The sequence below is a fragment of the Canis lupus genome, chromosome 13 (genome assembly GCF_003254725.2).
Source record: "Canis lupus dingo isolate Sandy chromosome 13, ASM325472v2, whole genome shotgun sequence".
NCBI lineage: Eukaryota > Metazoa > Chordata > Mammalia > Carnivora > Canidae > Canis > Canis lupus.
In genome coordinates, this window is record NC_064255.1 from 31,507,680 (window position 1) to 31,534,315 (window position 26,636).

The 26,636-nt window shown below is 41.7% G+C and overlaps 1 long non-coding RNA gene across 1 annotated transcript; it reads right to left on the reverse strand.

Moving 5' to 3' along the window:
- Nucleotides 1–229: 229 nt before the first annotated feature.
- LOC112662459 (uncharacterized) lies at nucleotides 230–14,673 on the reverse strand. Its single transcript, XR_003138564.3, has 3 exons — nucleotides 14,273–14,673; nucleotides 13,076–13,955; nucleotides 230–629 (listed from the first exon to the last, which is right to left on the reverse strand). It is a non-coding gene; the product is annotated as an uncharacterized LOC112662459 (long non-coding RNA).
- Between the last annotated feature and the right edge of the window lie 11,963 nt (nucleotides 14,674–26,636).

Sequence of the window (26,636 nt, forward strand, 5' to 3'; positions counted from 1 at the left end):
AGCAAATATCAATGTATTAAACTTTCTGATAAGGACATCTGTTTGACTCCAGAATTCTTTTTTACCCAAATACCAAGAATTATTGACCTTCAGAAGACTGTTTGTTTCAACCCTATGTAATACTGAAAACAAGTAATTATTCAACTGTTTTTGAATACTTCCATTATTAAGGGATTCATTACCAGCCAAGGCGGTCCTCTATTTTTAGATAGCTTTTATTGACAGAAAATTCTTTTTTTTTTTTTTTTTTGTTAAAAGGATATGTTTTGTCCTCTGCCCATTGGTACTAATGCGACCCTTAAAGTTACAAAGAAAATGTCTTGACCTGGTTAATTTATGCTGCAGTACCAGATGTCAGTGATTTATAACAACAAACATTTTTTTTTTCTTGCCCATGTATCTATCAGTTCCAGTTGAGCTGAGTCTCTGCTCTTTGCTCTTCTTCATTTCAGGGCTGAAGGAGCACACTCCATCTTGGTTCTGGGGCCAAGGAGAGAGTGTGAAGGAGGAGTCACACCTAGTTCTTACAGCTGAGCTGTGGTAATCACCCCTTTCTTTCACATTTTGTTGATCAAAGCAAGTCACATGATCCAGCTGATCATCAAAGAAGCTGAGAAGGTATGATCCTTCTAGGGAGAGAATAACCAATACTGAGGAACTATAATACAATCAATGCCATATAGTCAAATTTGAAAATAATTACTAAATAGGTTTTGGTACCAGTTCCAATATGTGTGGAGGATGGCATCAGATTCCACAGGTTAAAAGCTCAGTCCTACAAGACTGCTCACTTTCCCCTCCTCCCCACCAACTTTCAGGCCCCTTTTGCAAGTAAAGATTGTTACCTGTATTTCTGACCAACTGGCTGTACATTATGGGTTCCTAAGACCCCTCCTCAGGTTTGATTAATTTGCTAGAGCAACTCACAGAACTCAGAGAAACATTTTACTTACCTGATTACTGGTTTATTATAAAAGGATATAACTCAGGAACAGTCAGATGGAAGAGATGCATGGGGTAAGGCATGGGAAAAGAGCGTAGAGCTTTCATGCTTTCTTAGAGCTCAGATTTCCATGTGTTCATCACCCTGGAACTCTCAGATCTCCCTTCTTTTGGGTTTTTATGGAAGCTTCATTACGTAGGCATAATTGATTAGATTGGCAATTGAACTCCATCTCTAGCTCCTCTGCCCTCCCCGGATGTGGCAGTGGGGGAGGGACTGAAAATTCCAACCCTCTAATCTCAGGGTTGGTTCCCCTGGCAACCAACCCTCATTCTTAAATTGCCTAAGGGCTTTCCGAAAGTCATCTCCTTAACATAACAAAAGACAACTTTATCTCACAGGAAATTCACAGTTTTAGGAGCTGTGAGCCAGAAATGGGGAGGAAGACCACATATATATTTCTTATTCTAAATCACATATCGGAGCTACCATGTGCTCCACAGCCTGGCTTCCCCAGCTTCTCCAATTTCCAGTTCTTTTTTTGTTCTTCCATGACATGGTTCTGAGTCTCTTGGGATCTCCCTTCCCTAAATATGTTCCCGCTAATCATAACAATTATAATTAATACTAATTATTGCAATTATAATTAATAGTTATAATTAATAATAACAACTGGTGAATAGAAGTCTGCTCCACTATTTATCAGCATTATTTCATAATGCTCCCAGGAGACAGATATTATACATGCATACAAATGTGCAGATGGGGAAACTGAGGCTCAGGAAGTTTAATTGATTTAACCAAATTCACACAGCTGGTACCTCACAGAGGCTGTCTGACTATAAAGCTCATTAACCTCTAATGAACATGCTGCCTCCCTGTGTAGCTCTGTTCCCTAGATGTGTATGAGAAGCTGAGCATGGGCTGACTCCTTACTAGTCTTAAGAACATATGCTATGGGGTACAAATGTCCAAAAATGAGATAGAAATTCTATAATTCAACATTGAAGCAAGAACAAGAATATGTTGGCATATCTTTCAGAATCCCTGTGTCCTCCGAGCACCTGGAGGTCTATTTGTGCATTTAATGTACATCCAAACCATCTGTGCATACTGGGTACAATAATCAACAGAGTAATTTACGGACATGATCTGGATCACAGACGGAAAAAATATTTTGCTTTATATGTCAACTTTGACTTTTTTTTTTTTTTAACAAATGACCACATTGAGGGTATGTTGAAAAGGATCTTGAGGGATCTTTAAGAAAGTGTGGCATAATCCGTAAGCAATGTCTTCTAAGAGAAAGTAAGAAGGAAGCTGTGCTATGCATACCAAGCATCTGTCATTCCAATCATAGAGAATGCCACCCTTATGATCTAGGGAATAGAGTTTCTTGGAAAAATAGTGAACTAATATTTGATTTTATAAAAAGGAAGGAGAAAAAGAATATTATTTTAGCACCTGTCATTGGGCATATGCTTTATTTCACTTACTACTCATGACACAGTGCAAGTGGGTATTAGTGTCCCCATTTCACGATCAAGAAGATGAAGGCTCAGAGATGTCAACTAACCCCTTCTGAGAGCCATAGCTAGTAAATGGTAGAAACAGGATCCAGTTTTAGGTCTGATGGACTCTTGATGCTACCCCACGACATGCCACCTTCTAAAATGCTCAGTGCAATAAAATGTCCCACCAGTTCAACTCATTGTTATGCCAAAACATGGCCCAATTCCAGTCTATCTGACACTTTTCTGTCCCTTTGTTTCCTCCTCACTGGCTGAAGACTCATTCCTCTCAGAACACAAATGGCTTTGAGACAAGATACTTAGTGTTGGACCAGATCATGCTTCCTAAAGGTGCAGGTTTGCATCACAACTTTACATAAATGCTCTTGGCACTGACAGCAGGAGGCAGGCAGGAGTGTGGCTCTGCCATGTGACAAATATAGAGCTGCTGTCCTGAAAACTCTAACAAGAGACTAACCCTCAAGGGAGATGCCATGCAATAAATAATTTTTGCCATAACACATTCCTTCCCTTTGCATAAATTTAACACCCGCTCTCTGTACAATATGTGATCTTCCTGCTAACTCTCCATAGACAGAAATAGCTCTGGTAAAATGTGATAAAGACAAGTGACAGAAAGGAAGGGAGACACGACACATTGGAGAATCTAGCTTTACTGCCGGCTCTTCTACAATGGATATTACTATTTACATCCTTCATAATGGACAATATACAAAGGATGACCACAATAGGCAGCAATTTGGGACTATAAGATTTTGGTTCCCTGTTTCCTCTGCCCGATGCTACTTGACTGCCAGCCTCTGCTTCCTTCCTTTCCCCACAGCGATGGCCACAGACCATTTCCCTTACCCTAGACATGCAGCCCAGGCACCAGCTTCAAGAGCCAATATGACCTACAGTGGAGTAGTTCTAAGGAGGTCTAGCAAAACTCATATATTCAGCTTGTATATTCTGGATTTTTGGCTCAGTTAAGATTGCTGTGGAACTTTGAAGGGACCCTGCAAATATCTGTAAGCCTCTTTTTCTTTCTATTTTTTTTCTGGAGATAAGATCACTAACACAAAAAGTCAGCCTTAGATGTTTCCAGCCACCTAAACATTTCCCCCCATATCTTATCTCCCTGCAAAGAGGACCTTTTAGTACCTAGAAAATCTTGAATTGTTGGGCAGTGCCCTATGTTCTCTTTGGTTTAAATAGCCTGTGTAATCTTAATGTTCCAATCTCTAGGGAGGAAGCACACTGAAAACAATTCCATATTCCTGTGGACAGAGGCACCCTTGGTTAGGTAAGGGCATCTGCTCAACATTCCTAATTTCCAGAATTCTGCTAATGGCACACTTTCCCTTGCATTGCTCTTCTCCTTTCCATGTCATTCTGTTGAGAATACCGGTTACAGTAGCTCACCATCCTCCACTTCTAAGCTTCAATGTGACCACATGATCTATAGACTCCATCCCTGAAAATCAAACAAGGAGCATTCCAAGGGACAGATATGTCACTAAAGTAAGAGTAATCAAAACCCAGACATGGAATTGGGCAGAAGTTTTTTCAGTTTCAGGTGACCGAATTACCTACCCAAACTTGTTTAGACAGAAAATACAGTCTATGGGTCTTTGTAAATTAGAAGACAAAAGTAGATGCACTCCAAAAACAGCTGAATCTGGGATCCCTGGGTGGCGCAGCGGTTTAGTGCCTGTCTTTGGCCCAGGGCGCGATCCTGGAGACCCGGGATCGAATCCCACATCAGGCTCCTGGTGCATGGAGCCTGCTTCTCCCTCTGCCTGTGTCTCTGCCTCTCTCTCTCTCTCTCTGTGACTATCATAAATAAATAAAAATAAAAAAACAAAACAAAACAAAAAACAGCTGAATTAAGGACTTCAAAGGTTCTCCCCAGATATAGGTCTCTCTCCATTGGTTCTTTGCTGTCCTTCACCCACATGTCTAGGTCTTTGCATTTTTCTGTGTTGGCTTCACTAACAAGGACAATCTCCTGATGTGATGGCAAAGGTACCCACTAACAGTTCCAGGCTTGGGCTCCATGACACTGGCAATCTGGACAAAGTAGAACACCTCTTTTCCAATGGATACAGCCCTAGGACTGACTCTTACTTGTCAATGGGTTGATTCCTAATTCCAGTCAAAAAGCTTATACTATTTTTAGATAAAGCTGCATCATATGCACCTGGAAGAGATGGCCTCTTCTCCATCCAAGAGATGGAAAGGAATACCAAGATTCCTTTCTGATGAGCTGTTGACTTAGACTTTGGTATATCAAGAAGGAGATACAGCTACCAGAAGACACACCAAAATATAAACAGCTGAATATGGGGAGATGACACACAAAATAGATACACAAAATACACCCAGCTCACTTTTCTCATCTCCCTAGACAAAGGCACCAGCTGCATATAATGAGAGGTATGAGAGTCTGTCAAATGTCCCACCTGCCTGGCATGGTGCATGCCTCTCTATGGTAACCACATGGACCTGGGGTTCAAACATTTTGCAGAAGCTTACTCCTGAGCACTGAGCTTGATATCACATTGCCTCCTACCTCAATGCTGGTCAAAGGACTCTCTTGGCTACTGCTTTCTATGTCTCAATGATCCAAGAATAGCCATAAATATTGAGTGGTAACACTAACAAGTGAGCCCCTGCTGCTTTCTTATGAACTGGGTACCCATTCTCGTCACTCAATTCTTGTCTAAGTCTAGCTTATATGTTTCAGTTATAGTTTTGGCTGCTGGCCTTGTATATCAGTCCCCTTAGGACTTCATTTCCCTAGAAATTGAAGCTATGTCTTTGAATGCCTCCAGCTAGTACTGTGGAAGCTGTGGTGTGCTAGCATTGCTACAGAGTGGTCACAATCTGCCACAATGGTAAAAGTCATCAAGTCCCAGACTCAGTTATTAAACTACCTGCTTGACATCCCCACTAATGTCACCTCTGGCTCAACATGACCAGAATTCATCACACCAAATCTCTTATCCCCATGCCACTTTCCCACCAATGCTCTTGGTTTCAGTAGATGGCATCACTACCTTTCCATTAGCCCAATCCAGAAATGCAGAGGTCATCCTTGACTCTCCCTGACACTTTGCCTTGCTTGATTCCACTCCAGAGTCAACCACCCTGTCCTATTGATCCTACTCCCTTTAATTTGTTGGGACTGTCATTCATCCCCTTCCCTACTTCTAGCATCTCAGCCCAAGCCCCCAGCATCTTTTAGCCTGACCACAGGTCTCTCTGTGTCCATTCTTGTCCTGCTCCAGTCCATTATCCACATTGCAGCCAGAGAGTTCATTTCAAACTACAACATGGAGTGTGTTGATTCCACACATACTGCCTTCTGGTCATTCCTTTTGCCTCAGCCCTATTCATCCTCTAAGTCTTAGATTAAATGCAACTCCCTCAGGTCAATTTTCCTTGACCATTTCCCTAGCACCTATATTTACTCTTCACAACGTTGATCAGAATGGTAGTGCCTCAATTATTTGTGCTACTATGTATTTCATATCTGCCCTCCCAGATAAATTAAATTCTATAGAAGGTGAGTGCTCTATCTGGTTCTCTTCCACTGCCTTTCCAGACCCTAGTTCCTCACATAGTTAATACTCCTTAAATAGTTAACAAATAAACTTATGAATGACTATCACAGCACATTCAAGCAATCTAAAGAGATCCTAAATACTCTTCATTCTGGAATGCTGCAAAGAAAAATATCTCTGTTTTGAAGGTGGGACTAGATAATCCTTAGAGTTCCTTCCAAGTAATCATTTTTTTTAAATTCTTTCTCAGAGTCTCATTGTCCTAATGCTAAATGCTAGTCAGCATTGCTGAGTATCACAGCTGGAACATGGAAGATAGAAGAGGTAATCTTAGCATTTACTAAATTAAACCATCATGGGATGTACCATTAGCTGTTATAGTGTGTCTTTAAGTCACCTATTTCCATTCTGTTTTCAAGCTCTTTCTTCCAAAATGGGAGAGGGGACAAAATTCTATTGGCCCAATTTATGATATTTTAAAAGAGATTTTAACCTATCAGCCCAATAAATAAGAGGAGAGTTTTAGGCCTTACAAAAAGTTCACCAGAGAGGTTCCTTGAAACAGCAAACTCTCTAAAGGCATTTAAAATTGGATTCGATTTACAAAAATTTGATTTGCACATAACTATTCAGGAACATATCGATTGTTTAAAGTGAGGTACACGGGGACATAACTACTTTTAATCTTTTATAACAAAGGCAGCAATTAAAATTGCTTTTGCTAAGCAATTTTTGAAATGGAGGGTTCGATATCTTTTCTGGCTTCCCACTCCTCAGAAGACTCCCTCTCTCCCCACACACTTTTCTCCTCCTAATTAAATGAGGTAACCATTTTGGATTCTCTATAGAATGCAGTTTATGACAGAATCATACTCCCATCTTATGGATCCTGAAAAAGTCATGCTGGGGGCTTAATTTCATTTCCATCCCTCTTTGTTAATACAGCCCTTCCTAGTCTCACTTTGTGGAAGCATTGTTAGGGAGGGATCGATTTGTTGGTTATTAAAAAATGGTCAATTACGGTGGTATTACCTGCCTTGTATTCCCCAATCACAGTGTCATTTTCAACCCACGAAAAAGTTTGCCCTTTGTGTGTGTCTGTTTGCTTTATTTGGCGTGTGGTACGGAGTGCCTAATAAGGAATCTTGATGGCAGTTTGCTTCATCTCCAGATTGAATTTCTTTATAGATCAGCCTCAGTAATTCATTTCCCAACTGGTTCTAATCAATACAGCTCGACACGCTTAAGGTTAGAGAAACTCACAAAACTGTGCTACTGATTGGGCATCTCAACGCCCCTTCTTCATAAAGGCTTTCTTTGATGGTGACCTGTCCAGCTGATCCACAGCCTCTTAGTGGAGTTAGGGCCTGTGCTCTACCCAGGCCCCAAAGCTGCCATTGTCTTGTTTTCTTTGATTCTGGGAAGCCAGAGGCCAGAGAGGCTTTTATGAAAACAGCATAATGTGAAGGGGAGATGAATAGGGGCGCCTCTGGTGTCCTGGGGACTTGCCGTTGAGCCTCAATGAGTGGCTCAACCGTTCTGAGATTCCACTTCAGCATCTACAGAATAAGGCAACTAGACCTGTTGATATCTGTCTGAGGTCTTGCTGACCTCTGAAGTGCTAAGAACTCTGTGTGGAGACAGAGAGACCTGCTGTATTCCAAGTACCTGTCTCATTTTTTAGCAGTGCACTCTGAAATGACCATCATTTGGATAAAGGGATGGAAACCACTGTTTCTAGATTATGAAAAAAAAATGCTTGCCCTCTGCTACAGTATTCCAAGCCTGTCTCTCATACCTCCTAGCTGTGTGGCCTTGACCAAGTCACATTGTCATTCCCAGGTGGTTTCCATATCTGTAAAATGGGCCCATTCAGGGGATGCTGTGAGGGTCACAGAAGGTCACGGACATGAGAAGCACTTTGAAAAGTAAAACAGAATGCATAACAGGGACTGTTGACCAGGTGGCCATTGCACTGCCAGAAAGCAGAGGCTTGCACATCACCCTAGAGCTTCATAAATCTGGCTTCTTCTTGCTGCCTTCTCTCCCAGCCTCCCCACTGCAGTTGTAGTTTTACACCAGGCCAGAAATCATGGCTTGTTTCCAAGTCATCGGAGTGCAGAGACTCATTACTGTCAGCAGTGACACCATTCTCAGGGGGTGATGCAGAGATTCAGCCAAGAAAGCCCAGCCAGCCTGTCCACCCCACCATGCTAATGCCTAATACCACCGGTAAAATAGCCAGTCAGCCAACCAATGCTCTGGCAACAAATTGGCACATAGGACTCATGAATGCTCCAAGTAGAGGATCAACAGTGAGGGTGAACTGGCCTCATACCCTTTCAGATCTACAGTGGCATTCATCAACCATTTAGTAAAGTTCTAGCATGAAGCACATTTATGCCTTTTTCCTAAAATGCTACCAATGCTGATTTTTTTTTTTTTTCTCAGATGGAATATACGTAGATCCTGGACCTGGAAATTTAGTTCATTTCAGCCATCATTTCTTTTAAGTATCTGTAGTGTCCTGAATCCTTACTTGGAGCCAAATTTTATACCAATCACATTCTACAGATGATTTAATTTATTTTTCACATCATCTGTAGTAGGTATTCACTTGGTAACACGTTTGAGTGAACAATTACAGTTAAATAATGAATATATGTTGCATGCTCTCTACATGCTAGGTATCGGTTAGTCACTAGAGAGGAAAATGGGCAAGGTAGCTGCCGTTATTGAACTTATAGTCTAAGTACTGTGATCCTCATTTGTAAATAGAGAAACGGAAACACGGAATATGAGTTAATCTGTCCCAGATCACACAGCGAGATATCATCCGGTCAAAACTTTGAAAGTTAAGTCTGGCACTGCCCCATAGTGGAATAACTAGCACAAACTTACCTTCTGGTCCCAAACAACAATAAAATTTGTACAAAAAGATGAAGCAAGTGTTTTCACACATTGGACTGTGATCTTTCGCTAAAGAGAATCACATAAGATGAGCCTCATGTTTGGGCTCTTTGATTTGGGAATTCTAAAGCTAAAAATTATAATAATACTTAAATAGAATTTATCATATGACTTAACACATTAGAGATGGTAGAAGAATGGATCAATACACTTGAGATAGATGAATAGAAGTGGAAGGGTCTGAAGAATATCAGGGGGAGAGCTTGAGAAAGGGGACAGAGCCTCAGAGGCATGTGGGATAACATCAGTGCCTAGCATATGTATAATTGAGGCCCCCACATGAGAGGATTAAGAGAATACAGCAGAGAAAATATTTCAAGGAAAAATGGCTCAAATGTGCCAAATTTGATGAAAATATCAATTGCTATAGATCCAAAAAAATCAGCAAACCTGGAACAGGATAAATACAACAAAACTCTGGAATAGAAGAGAGACGATCTCAAGGATGTTAGAAAGATAAAACATTCCATAAGTTAGAGGAAATGAACAAATTTCTTAAAATGCATAATTTAATGAAAGTTACATAAGATTTTAAGAAATTGAAAATTTTATTCTAAAATTTATATGGAAATGCAAAAGACCTAGAAAACAAAATATTCTTAAAAAGGAAAATGTGGAAGACTTATGCTATGCAATTTCTAGACTGACTATAAAGCTACAGCAGTCAATACAGTGTAATAATAGCCTAAGGACAGACAAATAAGTCAATAGAATAGAACTAGAGAATCCAGAGATAGACCTATACATTTGGACATTTGTATCAGTTGATTCTCAAAAAAAAAAATGCATGTTACTAATTTAGCAAAAAAAAAAAAAGGAAATTTTATTCAACAAATGTGGGAAAAAGGGATTCCAATACTTGCCTAATAAAACACAAAAAAATTAATTTAAGAGACATCATGGACATACACATAAAAAGCAAGTACTATTAATCTCTTTAAGAAAAAAGAGGATATATTCAAACTTTGGTGCGTCAAAGATTTCTTAGAAAAGATACAAAAATAACTAACTCCCAAAGAAAAAATTGATAAATTGGACTTTACCAAAATTAGAGACTTCTAGTCATTAAAAAAAAGAAAAAAGAAAAAGTCTGTTAAGAATATGAACTGGCAAGCCACACACTGGGAGAAATTATTCACAGTGCATATATCTGACAAAAGACCCAAATCCATACTATAAAAAATCCCTTTAAGTCAATAATTTTTAAGTAGTCATAAAAATAGACAAACGACTTGAACAGACGCTTCACAAAAGAAAATGTATTAATGCGTAATGAGCTTATAGAAAGAGCTCAGTGTCCTTAGTCATTGGGGAAATGCAAATTAAAACCACAATGAAATACCACTATGGATCTAGTAGAATGGGTGAAATTTAAATAATAACACCAAATGTTGCCTATGATGTAAAGCCACCAGAACCTTCATATACTACAGGCAGGATTGTGGTAATACAAATGCTTTGGATAACTGGCAATTTCTTAAAAAGTTATATATCTATCCTAGGATCCATCAAATTTGTTTGTAGGTATTTTACCCAAGATAAATGAAAATATACATCCAGGGAAAGACTTGTCTTAAGTGTAACCGCTTGGTTAAAAAGTCACAATCTGGAAATGACCCATCATGAGAAGAATGTGTAAGTATATGATAATGCATTATATTCTATATATTATATAATTTTTGTGAACTACTAATTAGCGATAAATGCTCTGTATTGTTATCCACAGCGACATGAATGCATTCTAAGAACATCATACCACATGAAATACATCCTGTATTCTTCATTTACATGAAAATTCCAGGACAGGCAAAGCTAATCCATGATGAGAACGCCAGTTGTCTTGGGAGCAGTGGGGATTACATGGGAAGGGTCATAGAGAAATTTCTGGGTGATAAAAATATTCTTTATTATTACTGGTGTTTTTTGTTACATGGGAGAATGCATTTGTTAAGACTCATTGAGCTGTACCTTTAAAATCCTGCTTAACTTCCCTGTATATAAAAGTTACTGTATTTAAAATAATCCAGTCTGTCTGACCCCACCACCGACCACATTTTTTCTGCTCTACTGTGCTGGATATCAGGCAAAAAGTTAGCAACTGGGAATTTTACTACCCTGAAATGAGTCAGCGCATTGTGAAGTAGAGAATGGATTCCTCTATCAGATGAGCGAAAGTGAGCATGCTGTTTATAAACTGTGAAGGTGACAGAAACATTTATATTTATTATTAAAAAATTATTATTAACTGTTAAAGCAGTGCCACACCCTGGGAATTTTGGAAAAAGTGGCCATTTGTATTACCTCTTGCTGCAGGGGAAATTACTGTAAAATAGCAAATATTATGTCCTCATGTTTTCTGTGTGTCAGGTGTGGAGGCCGAGAAAATCAAGGCCATTCCACCTTAAGTTCAGCGTTAGCACAAGTGCAGCCATCCCAGGCCCCTGTGAATAAGAGCTGAGACTTACCTTGCTTCAATTACAGGAAAAAACAGCTTAGAGCTTAACGCCCTAGAAAGCTCCATATTAGAATGAGAACAGAGCTCAAGCCAGTGGCAGAAAGTCCCATATCAGAATGAGAACAGAGCTTAATGCCCTTGAAAGCCCCATATCAGAATGTATACAGAACTTGAGAAACTCCCCCCCCTCCCTTCTGGAGGTCCCCTAGACCAGCCCATAAAACTAAGCTGAAACCCACCTCGGGGTCCAAGTCCCTGCTTCTCTGTGTCAGGTACACTTGGACCCAAGCTCGAGCTTGTAAATAAACCCTCTTGTGTTTGCATCCGTGTCGGCTCCTTGGTGGTTTCTCGGATTCGTAATCTTGGGCACAACAGCTCTGGGTGTCCCAGAAGGTTGCAGTTACATCCTCAGTGGGGGTGCAGTTATCCGAGGACTGGAGGGTCCTCTTCCAAATTCATTCCATGGTTGTTGACTGGCCTCAGTCCCTCACTGGTGACTAATAGGAGCCCTACGGGGGATCCCTGGGAGGCTCAGAAGTTTAGCACCTGCCTTTGGCCCGGGGCGTGATCCTGGGGTCCCTGATCCAGTCCCACATCGGGCTCCCTGTGGGGAATCTGCTTCTCCCTCTGCCTGTGTCTCTGCCTCTCTCTCTTTCTGTCTCTCATGAATAAATGAATAAATAATCTAAAAAAAAAGAGGCCTACGTTCCTTGCCAAGTGGGCCTCATTAGACTGCTGGGAGTCCACACAACAAAGCAGCTGGCTTCCCTCAGAGCAAGTGGTCCAAGAGAAAGAGCACAAGACCAAAATGGAAATCACCTTGTCTACCAAACCCTAGCCTCAGAAGTGACCTTCCATCACTTTGCAGGGTTCTGTTGGCCACCCAGACCATCCTGGTATGAGTGGGAGGGGCTGTGCCAGGACAAACACCAGGAGGTGGAATCATTGGGTGCCATCTTGGAAGCTGGCTGTCACTTTTTATCCCTGCTCTGTAGATGTGTGATTTAGAACAAGTCAGTTATTCAAATCCCAGTTTCTTAATCTATGAAATGGGAAGGACTAATTACATTTGCCTCAAAGGATTCAATTGGCAATGTTTGAAGTTTCTTAGGAGGGAATCTGGAATGGAGTAAATTTTCATAAGTGTTATGTTAAAACACAAATAAATGAGTATAGGACATGCCTACTATCACTCTCCTGGCCATATAGCCTGCTTAATATTTTCCAACTGATTGAACATCTGGATCAACTTTTAGAGATGGATCCTCCTTCTAATGTGGACCCCTGAAGCTAGTAAGTTCTATAATCAACCCATACTCAGTGACTCCCTCCCATCTCTGCTTTATTTATCCCACGTGTGTGGTATCTTTTACCTTTTCTTCTCCTATGAGCTCTCTTGAAGGAATCCTGTGCTTTAATCTTTGAATTTTCCAAAGCCACTGTTTGAATCTTGTATTGATTTTCACATAGCCAGTGCTCAAACACTATTTGCTGGCTACAGATGTTTTCCAGAGCAAATTACCCAGGAGGTGAAAGCAACTGTCATAGATATATTAATTGATTATTGCCCCAGAAATGATGTAAGATAAGCTACCCCCAAACTGAAAACGATAGAACAACCACTTACTCTCTTGCTCATAGGTCCACAGGTCAATGGACTATTGGTTGATCTTGGCTGGGTTAGACTGGGTGGCTCTGCTTCAGGCTGTGAGTCAACTGGGCCTGGCTTCTCACTGCAATTTAGGCTGAGGTCTGTGCCACATGGGTTTATGTCAGGGAACAAGGCTTAGGGTAAGTGCCTACTCAGGAGACCGTCTTCCCAGGTAATGGTAAGAGCGCATGAGAGCAAATAGAATCAGGCACTGCATTTCATTGCATCTTCTTGCTTCATGAACGCAACCATCTCTTTGGCCAAAGCAGGTCACATGGCTGAGACCAAAGTCAATACCTCTGCTTCCAGTGAGAAGAACTTTAAAGTCACATGGAAAAGGCAGGAGCAAAGGAATGAAAGTTGGGGTCAATAGATCTGCTGTATAGAATACAAAGTTGTCAGAACTAAGAGCCAAGCATTGCTGGGGAGAGTTGACGTTCTGAGAATATTTAATATTGCCCTTTCACATCTAAAACTTTGAAACACTTGTGGAATGAGTGAAACAGGAAATTGGATGAGAGGCTTTCTGCATAAGAGTAACATGATCCAGAGTGTGGATTTTCGAGATTCAACTCTGCTTTCCTCCTCTTACTCCTTGTGGGCCCTTCCTCAGCTCTTTCAGTTTCTCTTTTTCCTCAGATGAAAAGTAGAGATGGAGAAAAAAAAAAAAAACTACTCAAGTTGTTGTGAAAATCAACATAAATTAACATATACAAACTTCTTTGGCTTTACTATGTGCTCCATGTTTGTTTCCCCATCTGTCCGGCTGAAGTGGCAGGGAGGATAGAGGGAGCTTTGGTTTTCCAGCAAGTTTCTGAGACCTGGACTCAGTCAGGAAAGGGCTCAGCTTTCTCGACTAAAAAAAAAAAAAATAATGACAGGCAATTTTCACCACATCTTCCACTTGTTGCTCAAAGACAGACAAGCGATCAATTGTCACTTATTTTGCTTCTAAAACACTAAGTTATTACCATAGAAACATAATTATGAGTAATTAAGTAGAAACGTTTTCTGAAACATTTTTGAATTAAAGTTCTAAATTTCTTTTTAGAAATTTACTCAATTCATATAAGCATAAGTCAAAAACTGTAGCACACATCTTATTTCCTTCCAAATCAAATCAGTTATTTGTGGTAATTTTATCAAAAAGAAATGAATGAAATCCTCTCTAACCTTATTCTGAATGTATAATTTCCAGCCTTTTCCTTATGAAGTGGCATTTAGCCTACTGAAGCAATCTGGAGTTTAACCTTGTTTTGCTTTTGCATCCAATAAAGGTCTGTGAGCAGGCCGACAGCTGTTGAGAAGTACCTTCCATCAGCACTAGAATTTATCTGGGCTCCCTTTGCTGGAGAATGCCAGAGAGGAATCCTTTAAGGTTTGCAAGAAACCCATCGCCTCTTCTCTCGTCTGTCCTTCCCCACACTCTACAACTTGTCTACCACCAAGCCAAAAATACATCTTATACCCAAAATACATTTCAAATCCATCTGCACAACCCAATTATCAGTGACATGGGTTGTGACTATATGCTTTCAGATGTCTCCCTGTCTACTCTTGATCACCATCCCAAGTCTTTGTCACATAGCAACCACAATGGTCTTTGAGAAATCTAGAATCACATCCTTCTCCCTCTGGAAGAAAGCCTTCCTATGCTTTCTTATTGTAGTTAAGATAAAAGCCCAATTTGCTGGGAGGCCATTAAGGGTCCACTTGGGCCTGCATGGTTTTGCCCTGGCCAACATTTTAACTTCTCTACTTCCTTAACCCCTCCATACTGAACTTTCCTCCCCAGCTATTTAGTATTCTAACCCTTTCCTTTTCAGGATGTTCACATGGGTTATCCCCTCCATCTGGAGCACACCTGCTTTTCTCTTCACATGTTAGGTTCATTCCCATCTGTCATCTCAGCTTAAATGTCAGCTCCACAAAGTGGTCTCCTTGATTCTCAGGAGTTGGCCTACTGTTCTCTGCTACCATCTCATTCACTTCTTTCACAGTGCTCATCCCAGTTTGTTATTATAAATGTATTTGTGCTTTGACTTATTTAACGTCTGACTCATCCACTGGATGTAAGACCCATAAGCATAGGGTGATATCTGTGTTTTGTTCACCGAGCATAATGGTGCATTGCCCTGTTCCTGATCCTGAAAGGTGCTCAATAATTACTTCTTAAGTGGATGACTGACTGAATGAATCAATAAAGGAGACGAAGTCATCAATATCTCCCAAGAAACCTAAAATATCTCTGAAACCCCATCACAAGACTGTCACTGGAGAATTGCCCATTGAAGCCAGAGGATGTCTCCTAGAGGAAAATGCACCTGCTTAAGGGCAAGAAATCCCTGGATCAATTTCTCATGTGACCCTCCATAAATTTTGGAGTCTTTCTGAGACACAGTTTGTTTATGGTTAAAATGAGGGTTTGCAACCAGACGTTTACACATTAGGGTTGTGGTCCACTATGGACATGCATTTTATCTTATTTTAGAGTAGTTAGTTTTTGTCTAATTTTAAAATGTTTTTGACTCTGAAAAGGTTAAAAAACATTGAGTTAGGTTTACCTTAAAGTCCCATGTACCTCTGACAGTCTGTGTTTCTACAAAAGGAAGATCAGTCAACACTAGATATGGCTGCATGTAACAGAGACCCAAAATATCGGTATCCTAAACAACATGGAAGTCTACTTCTCTCTCTCTCTCTCTCTCTGCTTTACCTCTGGAAGTGAGCATTCTAAGGTCAGTAAGTATTCCAAGCTGCTAGAGACTCAAGCTCCTATCTTGTTGCTCCATCACTTGTCCAAGCGATAACTTTACCACATGAATGGGTGGATATTCCAGCCAGTGGGACTAAGGTAGAGGAGAGATAAGTAAGGGGAATACTTCTTTTTTTTTTTTTTTTAAGATGTATTAATTTATTTTAGAGAGAGAGTGTGAGTGAGCAAGGGGAAGGGCAGAGGGAGAAAGAGAGAGAGAATCCTGAAGCAGACTCCCTGCTAAGCTCAGAGCCTGACCTGATGTGGGGCTCCATCCCAGAACCTTGAATTCATGATCTGAGGGGAAACCAAGGGTGGGCCCCTCAACCGACTGAACCACTCAGGTGTCCCATATGTCCTATTTTTAAGGACAGAAGGGAAAAGATTACATAGCACTGTTACTAACTTCCCATTAGCTACATCTGTCTGTAAAAGAGGCTAAGAGATGCAGATTTTACTCTAGGTGGCCATGTGCTCAGCTAAAAATCTGAGATTCTAATACTTTGGAAGACCAAGGCGATAAAGAGTCTTTGCCAAAATCAGAGATTTTACATGAGTCTTAAGTAAAGAGATGTGACAGAGATGCCCACTATCACAAGAGATATGCTGTGCCAAAAGGGATTAGGCATGCAGGCTGCCCTGCGATTTACAGAACTTGGAATATCTCACAGAATCTCAGGTTGCAAGAGAACTTCAATTGTATAATCAAGCCCTTTTTGTCTGCATAATTCCTATAGCATCCATCATGGTTTCTTCTTGAATGCAATTTATTTATACATAGAATGAATCGTTAGTGAGCACCTCCATCAAGTACCTATTTGCAGACACTGCATCAAACTCTCTGTGTAGGGAGTGCACAGTCTAGTGGGAGGCAGATAGCACACCTTCCCACTGCGGTCTCAATCAGCTTTCATGGGACAGTGGGAGCAGAGAGAAGGGGACCCTGCTCAATTTTCTTAGGAATCTTACAGTTCAAGGAGGGTCTTCTGGAAGAAGGCCTGAACTGAGTTTTGAAGGATGAACAATGGGCATAGTGCCTGGCATGCAAGAAGGAAAGGAGGCATTCATATCATCTCTGAGGGATGATTAGGAAGAAAAGAGAGAAGAGGGGAGGGGGTGAGGGGAGGCGGAGAGGAGGAAGATCGGAAGAGATGGGAAGATAAAAGTTATTACACTGAAAAAAATAACTAGAGGCTTTCAGATTGCTGATCTGGTAACAATTGAAACTGATCTTAGGCTAAAAATATATATTCTATATAGTATTTTTATACTGAAAAATGGTAATGTTTTATGAAACAGGCAGGCTATGTTTTTCTTTTCTTGCACCCTTTTCGTGCACAGCCCGTGATGCCAAGCATCTCACCCATTCTGTGCATCTTTGCATGTGCATCTTGCCTCCGGATGGTGAGCACCAGAGGGCAGAGGTCCTGTCTGTTTTTCTCTCTAGACTCAGACACCAGAGTGTCTGACACAATAGCGGGCCCAATAATTGCTTGGCAAATGAGAGAATGAGCAGATGTTAGCCTGATGAAGAGAGGCAGGCCTTCTATGCAGAGGAAACAGCATCCAGAAAAATGGGAAGTCTTCAGAGAGATGAAGCAGGAGGGGTTTATCCCTGCAGAAGTTGGTATGCACATTGGAGTGGAGGGAGCAGGCCGTTGGTGAAGACCATGGCTTCCCAGACAGCCTCCTCAGGGCAGCTTCTCCAGGCCCACATCACCAGCAGCATGTTCACAGTGGCTTCAGCCTTTCCTATATGAATCCTATCACCATTTGTAACCACACACCTGAGTAGCACACAGTGGTTAAGAACCCAGGCTTAGTCCCTGGGCACATATCCTGACCCTGCTACTTCCTAACTTAAACTCTCTGTGACATGGCTTTCATATCTGGAAAGTGGAAATAAAAATGCCTATGTCATAGGATTGTGGGAAGGTTTTAAGTGAAACAAAATTATTTATTTATTATTTTTAAAAAGACTTACTTTTTTGAGAGAGAGAGAGAGAGAGAGAAGTGGGTGGTGGGGAGGATAGAGAGAGAGGGAGAGGGGAACTCCAAGCAGACTCCCTACTGAGTGCAGAGTCTGATGCAGGGCTCAATCTCATGACCCTGAGATCAGGGCCCTGAGATCATGACTGAGCCAAAATCAAGAGTTGGATGCTTAACCAACCAAGTCATCCAGGTGCCCTGAAATTGGTTTTCTATTTTTTTTTAATATATATATTTTTTAATTTTTATTTATTTATGATAGTCACAAAGAGAGAGAGAGAGAGAGGCAGAGACATAGGCAGAGGGAGAAGCAGGCTCCATGCACTGGGAGCCTGATGTGGGATTCGATCCCGGGTCTCCAGGATCGCGCCCTGGGCCAAAGGCAGGCGCCAAACCGCTGCGCCACCCAGGGATCCCGGTTTTCTATTTTTTAAGGTAAACTCTACACCCAACATGGAGCTTGAACTCATGACTGTGAAATCAAGAGCTGTGTGCTCTACTGACTGAGCCAGCCAGAGGCCCCTGAAACAAAATTAATTTAAAGTGGGTCAGAGTAGTGTCCTGATCACACGCAGTTAATTGATATTAGCTACTATTAAGGGACAGATGAGGAGGAGAATGATAGGTAGCTGACAGATGGCTGGACAAACAGGTAACCTGTGTGACTGGTTGATTATGGTATGTCTACCTCTCCTACCTTATGAGCAAGGGGCAGGGACACATCTTAGAGAGATGAGAGAGGCAGTTTATGGAGCAGGTGCTCTGTAACCAGAGTAGAAGGGTAAGGATGACTGGTGGAGGGGTGCCTGGTAGAAGGTGGGGCTGGCCAGGAGGCAGGTGAGGCAGACCACAAGGGGCCTTGGAAGTTGTGCTAAGATTGAGCTTGTCCCTTGGGACCAGTCTAGGCTCCTGAAAGGAAATAAAATGATCTGCTTTTCTGCATCCCAGAGGCCAGACTGGAGGCCCAGACACCAGTTACTTCAGTTCAGTATATGATCCAGGGAGTAGCTAACCAGAAGGGCTAGGTGGAGGAAGGGCCAGCTTGGAAGGACAAAAGGGTTTCCCCTCCTGTGATGCTATGAAAGGTAATTCACATCTTCCAATTTTAGCTTTTTTATTGGGAAAGCAGAACTAAGACCACAGTTCTGACAGGGATTTTGGGAGGGAATATCTAACATGTGTGAAGACTGACTCCCATACAGTTAGTTTGGTAGATGATCAGCAGGTTGCACTTCCCTTCCTTCTCCTCTTATGGTCACTCCCTTCCCAATAACACCATCGCCTCTCAAACACACTTAAGTTTCACTGGGCTGTATTTAGAGAGATATGGCCTTATCTTCTGATCATTCACTCTTAAGAATGAAGTAACCCTTCAAGGTCAATGAGTCTTACTGAGACATTTTTCAGAAATGGGAAAGACCCTAATCACAACTACTCCATACACATGGAGACCAGAAGGATCAGAAAGGTAAGGTGATTTGCTCAATATTGTACAGCTTGTAGGCTTTAGAGCTGGTCTAATTTGTACACCATTGTTGATCCTACACCCACTACTATTTCTTCTAGCTTCGGTACCTTGAAACCTAGCTCAATGTGCCATGGGATGTGATTGTCAACATCCAGAAATATTTATTTACTGTATTCCCAACCAGCAATGCCGGCTAGTCCAAGGTAAAACAAAAACTTGGCAGCAGTAATATCCATGACCTGTAACACACAAACTATATGCCAGGGACTCGGTCACTTTCCTTACATATATTAATTTGTTTCATCCTCATTATTATTCCCATTTTACGGATTAATAAATCTTAGTCTCAGGGAAGTAAAACCATTGCTTATAAGTGATATAATTAAGATTCAAATACATTAAAACGTTGAGCAATTGCATTAAGGGGTTATTATGTGAACATTTATTTTGTGGCTGATACTCTACTAGATACTGGACCCATCTGACTACCAGACCCATCTGTCTTGCTCCAAAGTCATGGCTCATCCATGCAGAGCCCAGTTGACAAACAACACATATTAAACTCCCAGGCCAATTTCTCTTCATCATTCTAGTTCTTCTGTATTGATATTTTTTCATTATTTTCAACGATATTTTAATATGATTTATTTTTATCTCCTATCATACAGCATGTCAAATTTCAAGTCCGTTTAATCCAATAGATGCATAAGTGAGTCATCACGATGCAAAAGCAGTATGTTACAATAGAGGGTAGGGAAATGTAAAGATTAATAAGACAGGATCCTTGCCCAAAAGGAGTTGACAGTTTAATGCTAGGTAGTGGAAGGATTACATCAAGGTGCTGGACTAGGAGTGTGAAGGGAAGAGAAATGACATTCAACAAAGGTCCGCCTTGTGCCAGATGCTGTTTATTGCTGCTTTCCATACATTATACACACAGCCCTCAACAGCACTGCTTCTGGTGGGAAAGAAAAGAGGGTCAGTGGCTCCAAGCGGGTGACTAATCTGCCTAAGTTGGCACCACTTGTGCTAGTGAATGGCATCATGGAGATTCCCCACAATCTGCCTGCCCCCAAAACCAGGACTTTATTCACTACATCTCCATCACCAGAAAGCAACCAGACAGGGATAAGAAGGCAGCTATCATTCTGACTGAGAAGTTCTCGATTTCAACCCTTAATGGGTCTCCACACTTAACTTTTAAACTTCTTAAGCCTTAATTGTTCTTTTACTCCTATGCTTGAAACCTAGACATACAATATTGAATTGAAAGGAGACTTAAAATTCCATGTTTTCTAGGAAGGGAAATAGATATTTACCTCACAGCCAATGGGAAAGGCAACTCCAGCTAATTGTGAACTGATCTTGGAGCCCAGAAAGTCATTGTCTTTGTGTGTCACTGAAGGTGATGGAATTAATCCCAGGTACGTGATTTGCTTGGCATCCACACAGTTGTGGGTACAGTGTGAGTTGCTGGTGTAGGAGTAACCCCAGTGTGGTTCAGGTGGCTGGAAAGGTGATGGGACTGGAGGGGCTCAAGTATGGAGAAAGCCAGGGAGGAAAACAGAGATGGAGCTGTAGTTCTAGAGCAAGATGTGGGACACAGAATGGAGACATGCCCAGAGCCTGGGGAAATGACTGAAGGATGAAGCTCAAAAGACAGGTAGGAAGGACCCAGGCACTGGGGACAGAGAGGGAGGACAGTCCTTGAGAACAGGCAACAATAGTGAAACAAAATCCAGAGAGCATGTAGGGCTCAAAATGAGGAATGAGACCTTGACAAGGCTGGTCAGTCCCAGAACCAGGATGAAGATGAGCATTAACTTGGCACCACACTAGTTATCTTCGGTAACACTAAGCACATAATCCTCACAACTGCATTATTGGGTAGGTATTCTAACCCCTTAGTTACAGATCTGAAAGTAGAGGCTCAGAGAGATAACTCACATAGCACATGGCTGAAACTGGAATCCTGATCTTTTGTTGACAGGAACCAGGTCTCTCCACTACCATGCAATGATTCTCAATCAGGGATAATTTTGCACTCCCAGAGCTATCCCATAAAAGCTAAAGAGATGGTTCGTTGTCACAGCAGGTAGAACATTGGGATGCTGCTAAACATCTTGCTGTGCCCACGACAGCCCCTGCGAACAGATCCAGCCCCAAATGGAAGCCGTGCTGTGGTTGAGAAGCCTTGTTCTACACTGCGCGTCTCAGAAACAAAGTATTTTGGAACAAGTGCTTTGTATTTGTAATTATGCATTCATTTACTCTTCCCACATTTATTGAGTGCCTTCGACTAATGTCTCTCTCCCCATTTCTCCCACCCTCTAGACCCTGGAAATCACTATTCTACTCTCCACTTTAGTGAACTCTAGGTTTGGAGATTACACATATGAAAGAGATGATGCAGGATTTGTCTTTCTGTGTCTGGCTTATCTCATTTAGTGTGATGTTCCCCATGTCATTGAAAATGACTGGAATTTCTTCTTTTTTAAGGCTAATATTTCATGTATATGTATTTATATTTATATTTATATTTATATTTATATGGCTATGGCCAAAAAGACAAAAGATAAATGTTGGTGAGGATATGGAGTAAAGGAGGAAACCCTTGAACATTATTGGGGAGAATGTAAATTGGGGTAGCCATTGTGAAAAACAGTACAGGAATTCCTCAAAAGGTTAAAAGTAGGACTATCATATGATCCAGCAATCTCATTATCCCACTTCTGGGCATATATCCAAAGTAAATGAAATCCAGGCACTGTTTTAGACTGTAGACTTGAATAGAATGGTTGAAGTCCTGCTGCTTGATATTTATATTCTAATGAGAATACTGACAATAAACACATCTGTCAGCAAATAGACAGCACACAAAGCCATGGGATAAGTGGGCTTATCTAATGAGAGAGGGCGCATAGAGAAGAGAGACAACATAGTCCTGGGCCCTCACTTTTAGAGATTGGAAAAGGGAGCAGGATTGAGCAAAGGGCTAGAGAGGGAGTGGTCATGGTTCAGAGGAGAACCAGAAGAGCCTGGGGTTCCTGAAAATCCTGAAGAAAGTGTTTTAGCAAAAGGAGAGGGCACCCTGCTGGGTCAGGAAGTCACAATTTCAGATTATGGCCACCCCGCTGCCTTCCAGCGAGATGGGCCACTAGGCCTCCAAGAATCTCAGGCTATCATCCAGAGACTCAGTTTTTTTCTCCTAAAAAATGTGACCTCTGAATGTTACTGTAAGAATATCAGTGAATGGATATGGACTCCCTTTGTAAATTGCTTTATGAATGAAAGAGATCATCATTATGTCCTCGAGAAATCCCGTGTGTACAGATTTGGTTTCGTGGTTTTTTGTTTTTTTTTTGTTTTTTTTTTTTTGAAAGCGTAACAAAATGAGTTTGCTGACGGGAACAGAAGGATCATTTCTGATGTGGCACATGTCATGACGTGCATTAGAACCATCCTGATAAAAGGTGAAGGGAGGGATTCTTTTCAAGTTCACTCAGAGTGCTTTGGCCAAGTTTTTCTTTTCTTTCTTTCTTTTTTAATAATGTATTTTAAACAGATTCACTGAATGAACTATTGCCGTCATTGGAGTAGAGCCTACATCGTCTAGAACTGATCCATTGTCACACAGGAGGAGATTTGAGGGTGTTTCTCCAAAGGATATTTAGGGGCTTTTGGGAAAGGGAAAATAAGGAAATGAATGCTGAGTGGGCAGCCAAAAATATTCACTAAGGTGAGGACTCGTTCTTTAAATCTAGAAGGAAACTTACTTAAATAGGGATCCTCTATTCTTAAGAATAGCAAGTGTTTGCATTGCGCTTTCCACGCACCAGGCATTGTTCTAAGCACTTTACACGTATTGATGCGTTTAATCATTGCAACAATCTTATGAAGTGGCTACGATGGAGATCCTCATTGTACAGATGGGAAAAGTGAGGTTGAGAAACTCCCAGTAGTCACCTACGCTCCTAAGGAGCCAAGCTGTAAGAATACAGTCTGTGCTTGTAATGACTATTCCGTGTCCCTCCTGCCTCTCCTCTATGTCCCTTCTCATGGTGGAGAGGACAGAGGAGGAAAGGGGCTTAGCCAAGCTTGGTCACTGGTTAGTGGTAGAGCATGGGCAAGCTTTCAGTTTCTCTGTCTCAGCCGTCAAAATGATCAAGCAGGCAACTTTTTTAAATGAAGATTTGAGAAATTGTCAGGCAATACATAAAGACATCTGTGGCTGGTCAGAGAGGGGAGGAACAGACGTAGGGGCAGCACCTGCCTTATGATTGCTGGTTGCTGCAAAATCCTCTACCCCCACAAGGCTCGCCTCTGCTTTTATCATCTCTCATCTGTGGGCTGCCAGCTTCTTTCGGTGAAACCACGTGGATTGGCCATTCCTTGGAGACATTGTCAGCATGGCTTTGCTGTCTTCCAAAGGCTGAACACCCACGAGAAGCGAATGTGTCTGCCTCCAGCCATTCTATGCATTAAGATTCCTTGAGTACAGCTTCCTGGGCAATGCTGAGGAAATCAGCCACTGAGCCAGACAGCCAGTTAAGTGCGTTTCCCTCTGGAATCCACACAGGCTACAAAAGAATTAACGAGGACGAATTAAGGGTTGTCAGAGCTTGGGGAAGTCAAGCTATTTTCTACCCAGGAGCAATCTGTTAAGATCATAGAAATTTGGACAAATAGCTGGAAAGCACATCTCAGGGAACAATTTTGGACCAGTGAGCAATACAAAATGATTGTCTGGCTAAGCCTTGCCCATCTCTATCACCTCCAATCCTATTTTTGGCAGGTCTCTGTAGAACTATCTAGTCAATATTAACTCTCATCAGGGCCCTACCTTGGGTCTGCCCAAGGGGAGTTAGTACTCTTTCCTTCCTCTGATTCCCCACTCTTTCCACCAGGCCCAGGGAAACTCCAACTTGAGTTCTGTCCTGGACCAGGCATTTCATTTCTGAGTAACTCTGGTTCATAACAAAGAAGGATACGCATGTCAATGCTGAGTTTGATGGGGAAATAGAGGCAAATGTAGACATGTTTCTGTGTCTTTGCCCTTTGAAGTATGTCTTCCTGATTGATCTTGGAACTTATATTTTTCACGTGGCCAGGAGAGGGCTATTTCTTTTATACATTTGTTCTGTTTAACTACTAAACAAAGAACATTAGCGGACTCCCTTGCATAATAATAAAAAAATAACCCTTTATTGTTGAACATTTGCCAAAATATGCATATGGATGGATGGGTGGATGAATGGGCAGATAGATGAATGGTGGGTGGGTGTAGTGTAATGTACATATGTGGAACCCAAGGTTTAAAAAACACTGAAGGATTATTCTGAAGCAGAGGAAAATTATTGGAAGGTCACTAAAGTGATTTTTAAGGTGTGTTGAGTGTCTGCTATGTGCCAGACACTATGTGGACAGCTCTCAGAATGCACAGGCAGACCTAGATTCTAACACATTGGCTCATTTCCCACCCTTGCTACTCTCTCCCATCTCCCCCAGCCCCATAAATAACAAGAGCCTGATCATGCATGGTTAGATACCGCCTTACGTTGGATACCGCGCCTTGTCTAACACTTATTCATTCATTCAACAAATGTTTATTGAGCATATATCATGCTCCAGGTCATGTGCATCGAGCAGTTATGGAGAAGATAAATAACTATAACAGTTATAAAGAGAAATAAAGCTGGGTAAGGAGAGCAGGTGAGTCATACCCGTTCATTCAGTAAATAGTTATGAGCACTGACTATATAGGAGATGCAGAAGGAAGCAGGAACTCATCTGGATTTCCAGAGGCTCAGTGGCTGGGAAGACAGAGGACCAAGGTCTGTGCCATTCAAGTCGGGGCACATAGAATGGAGTGTTCATGTCTACGGAGGGCAAAAAAATGGCCTACAGAGTTAAGAAGGTCTTTGAAATTCAGGGAACACTTAATTTGAGTCTGGAATGTGTTTTCCCAGCAGACAAGGATGGGGACTATGTTCCAGGTTGAAGGACATTCTAATCTAGAACCTCGCAGCTCAAAGTGTGGTCTACAGACCAGCTGCATTAGCAGCCTAGTAAAATTAGGAATCTCAGGCTGACCCCAGGACTATTGAGTCAGAATCTTCAATTCAACAAGATGTCCAGACAATCTTGATGCAAATTGAAGTTTGAGAAGCACTTTCCCCAACCAGTGGCTTTCAAACTTTATTGCACATTAAAATCACGTAGGGGAACTTTAAAAAATCCTGATGCTCAGGCCATGCCTTCCACCAATTAAGTCAGAATCTCTGGCATCAGACATTATCAATTTTTAAATTCCCAAGGCGAAAGCCCTGCCTTACAAAATTTCTTTTCACTCCTGACCTGTGGGCTTTATCCTCAGTAAAATACTCAATTGTCATACAAAGGGAATAATTTGTGAAATAAAAATTTTTAACCCGAACTATGCAAATATGTGGCTACCTTGGTTATAAGCCCCCCTAGAGAGCTCAATTGGAACAAAGAGATTTTGCAACTGGTAAGTGGGAGAGGATGTGAAATGGATTTCCCTGCTGGTGACAAGCTGGCAGACCCGGCCTCCTGCAGATGGCTGGCTGTTGTCGACACGGAGCAGCATATCTGACACATACGTGTTGGGCTCAGTGTTCCTTCCTGAGCCAGAGCAGACGGATTTGGGAAGAGAGGACAGCGGGTCTTCAGAGAGGAGAGCACGCTGTCCCAAGTTCTCATCGACAACAGGCTCTGTTCTTGAGGAGCAGCCAAAATGCTTATTTCTCACCAAAATTGAGTCATACTGAAAAAAAAGCAGAAAGTGGAGCCAAGATACAAACTTTTCTCAAAGAACTTTATTCCCAGACCTTCAGTCTGGTGCCATGTGCCTGTGTGTTTCCTTGGAGCCATTCCTCCCTCCACTTCCATCCCCTAGTCCTAAATCTATGGGGGAGGGGGAGCAGAAGACACCCCAGACTAGAGTTTCTGAGCCTTCCGTGTGACCCTTGGAACTGGCAGCAATTGCTGTTATGCTTTGAAAAAGTGGCACAGATCTCTGAATTTCATCTCTTGGAACATCATAAAAATAACTTTTCTCACCAATTTACACCCTGTGCTCATCATACTTCTGTCCTCTCCCTCCCTCGTTATCAAGCTTGAAGACCACAGATGTTCAGGCTCTTCCAAGGATGCTATCACAGATGTGATCAAGGGAAAAGTCAAAGGGCAGGAGTTCCAGATTCTTCATGGGTTTTGTCATGAGTCAACCTCTCTGTCTCTGTCTCTTTCCGATACCTGGTTCTTTATTCTCACTCTGCTCCAGCGGATCTCATCCCCTGTCA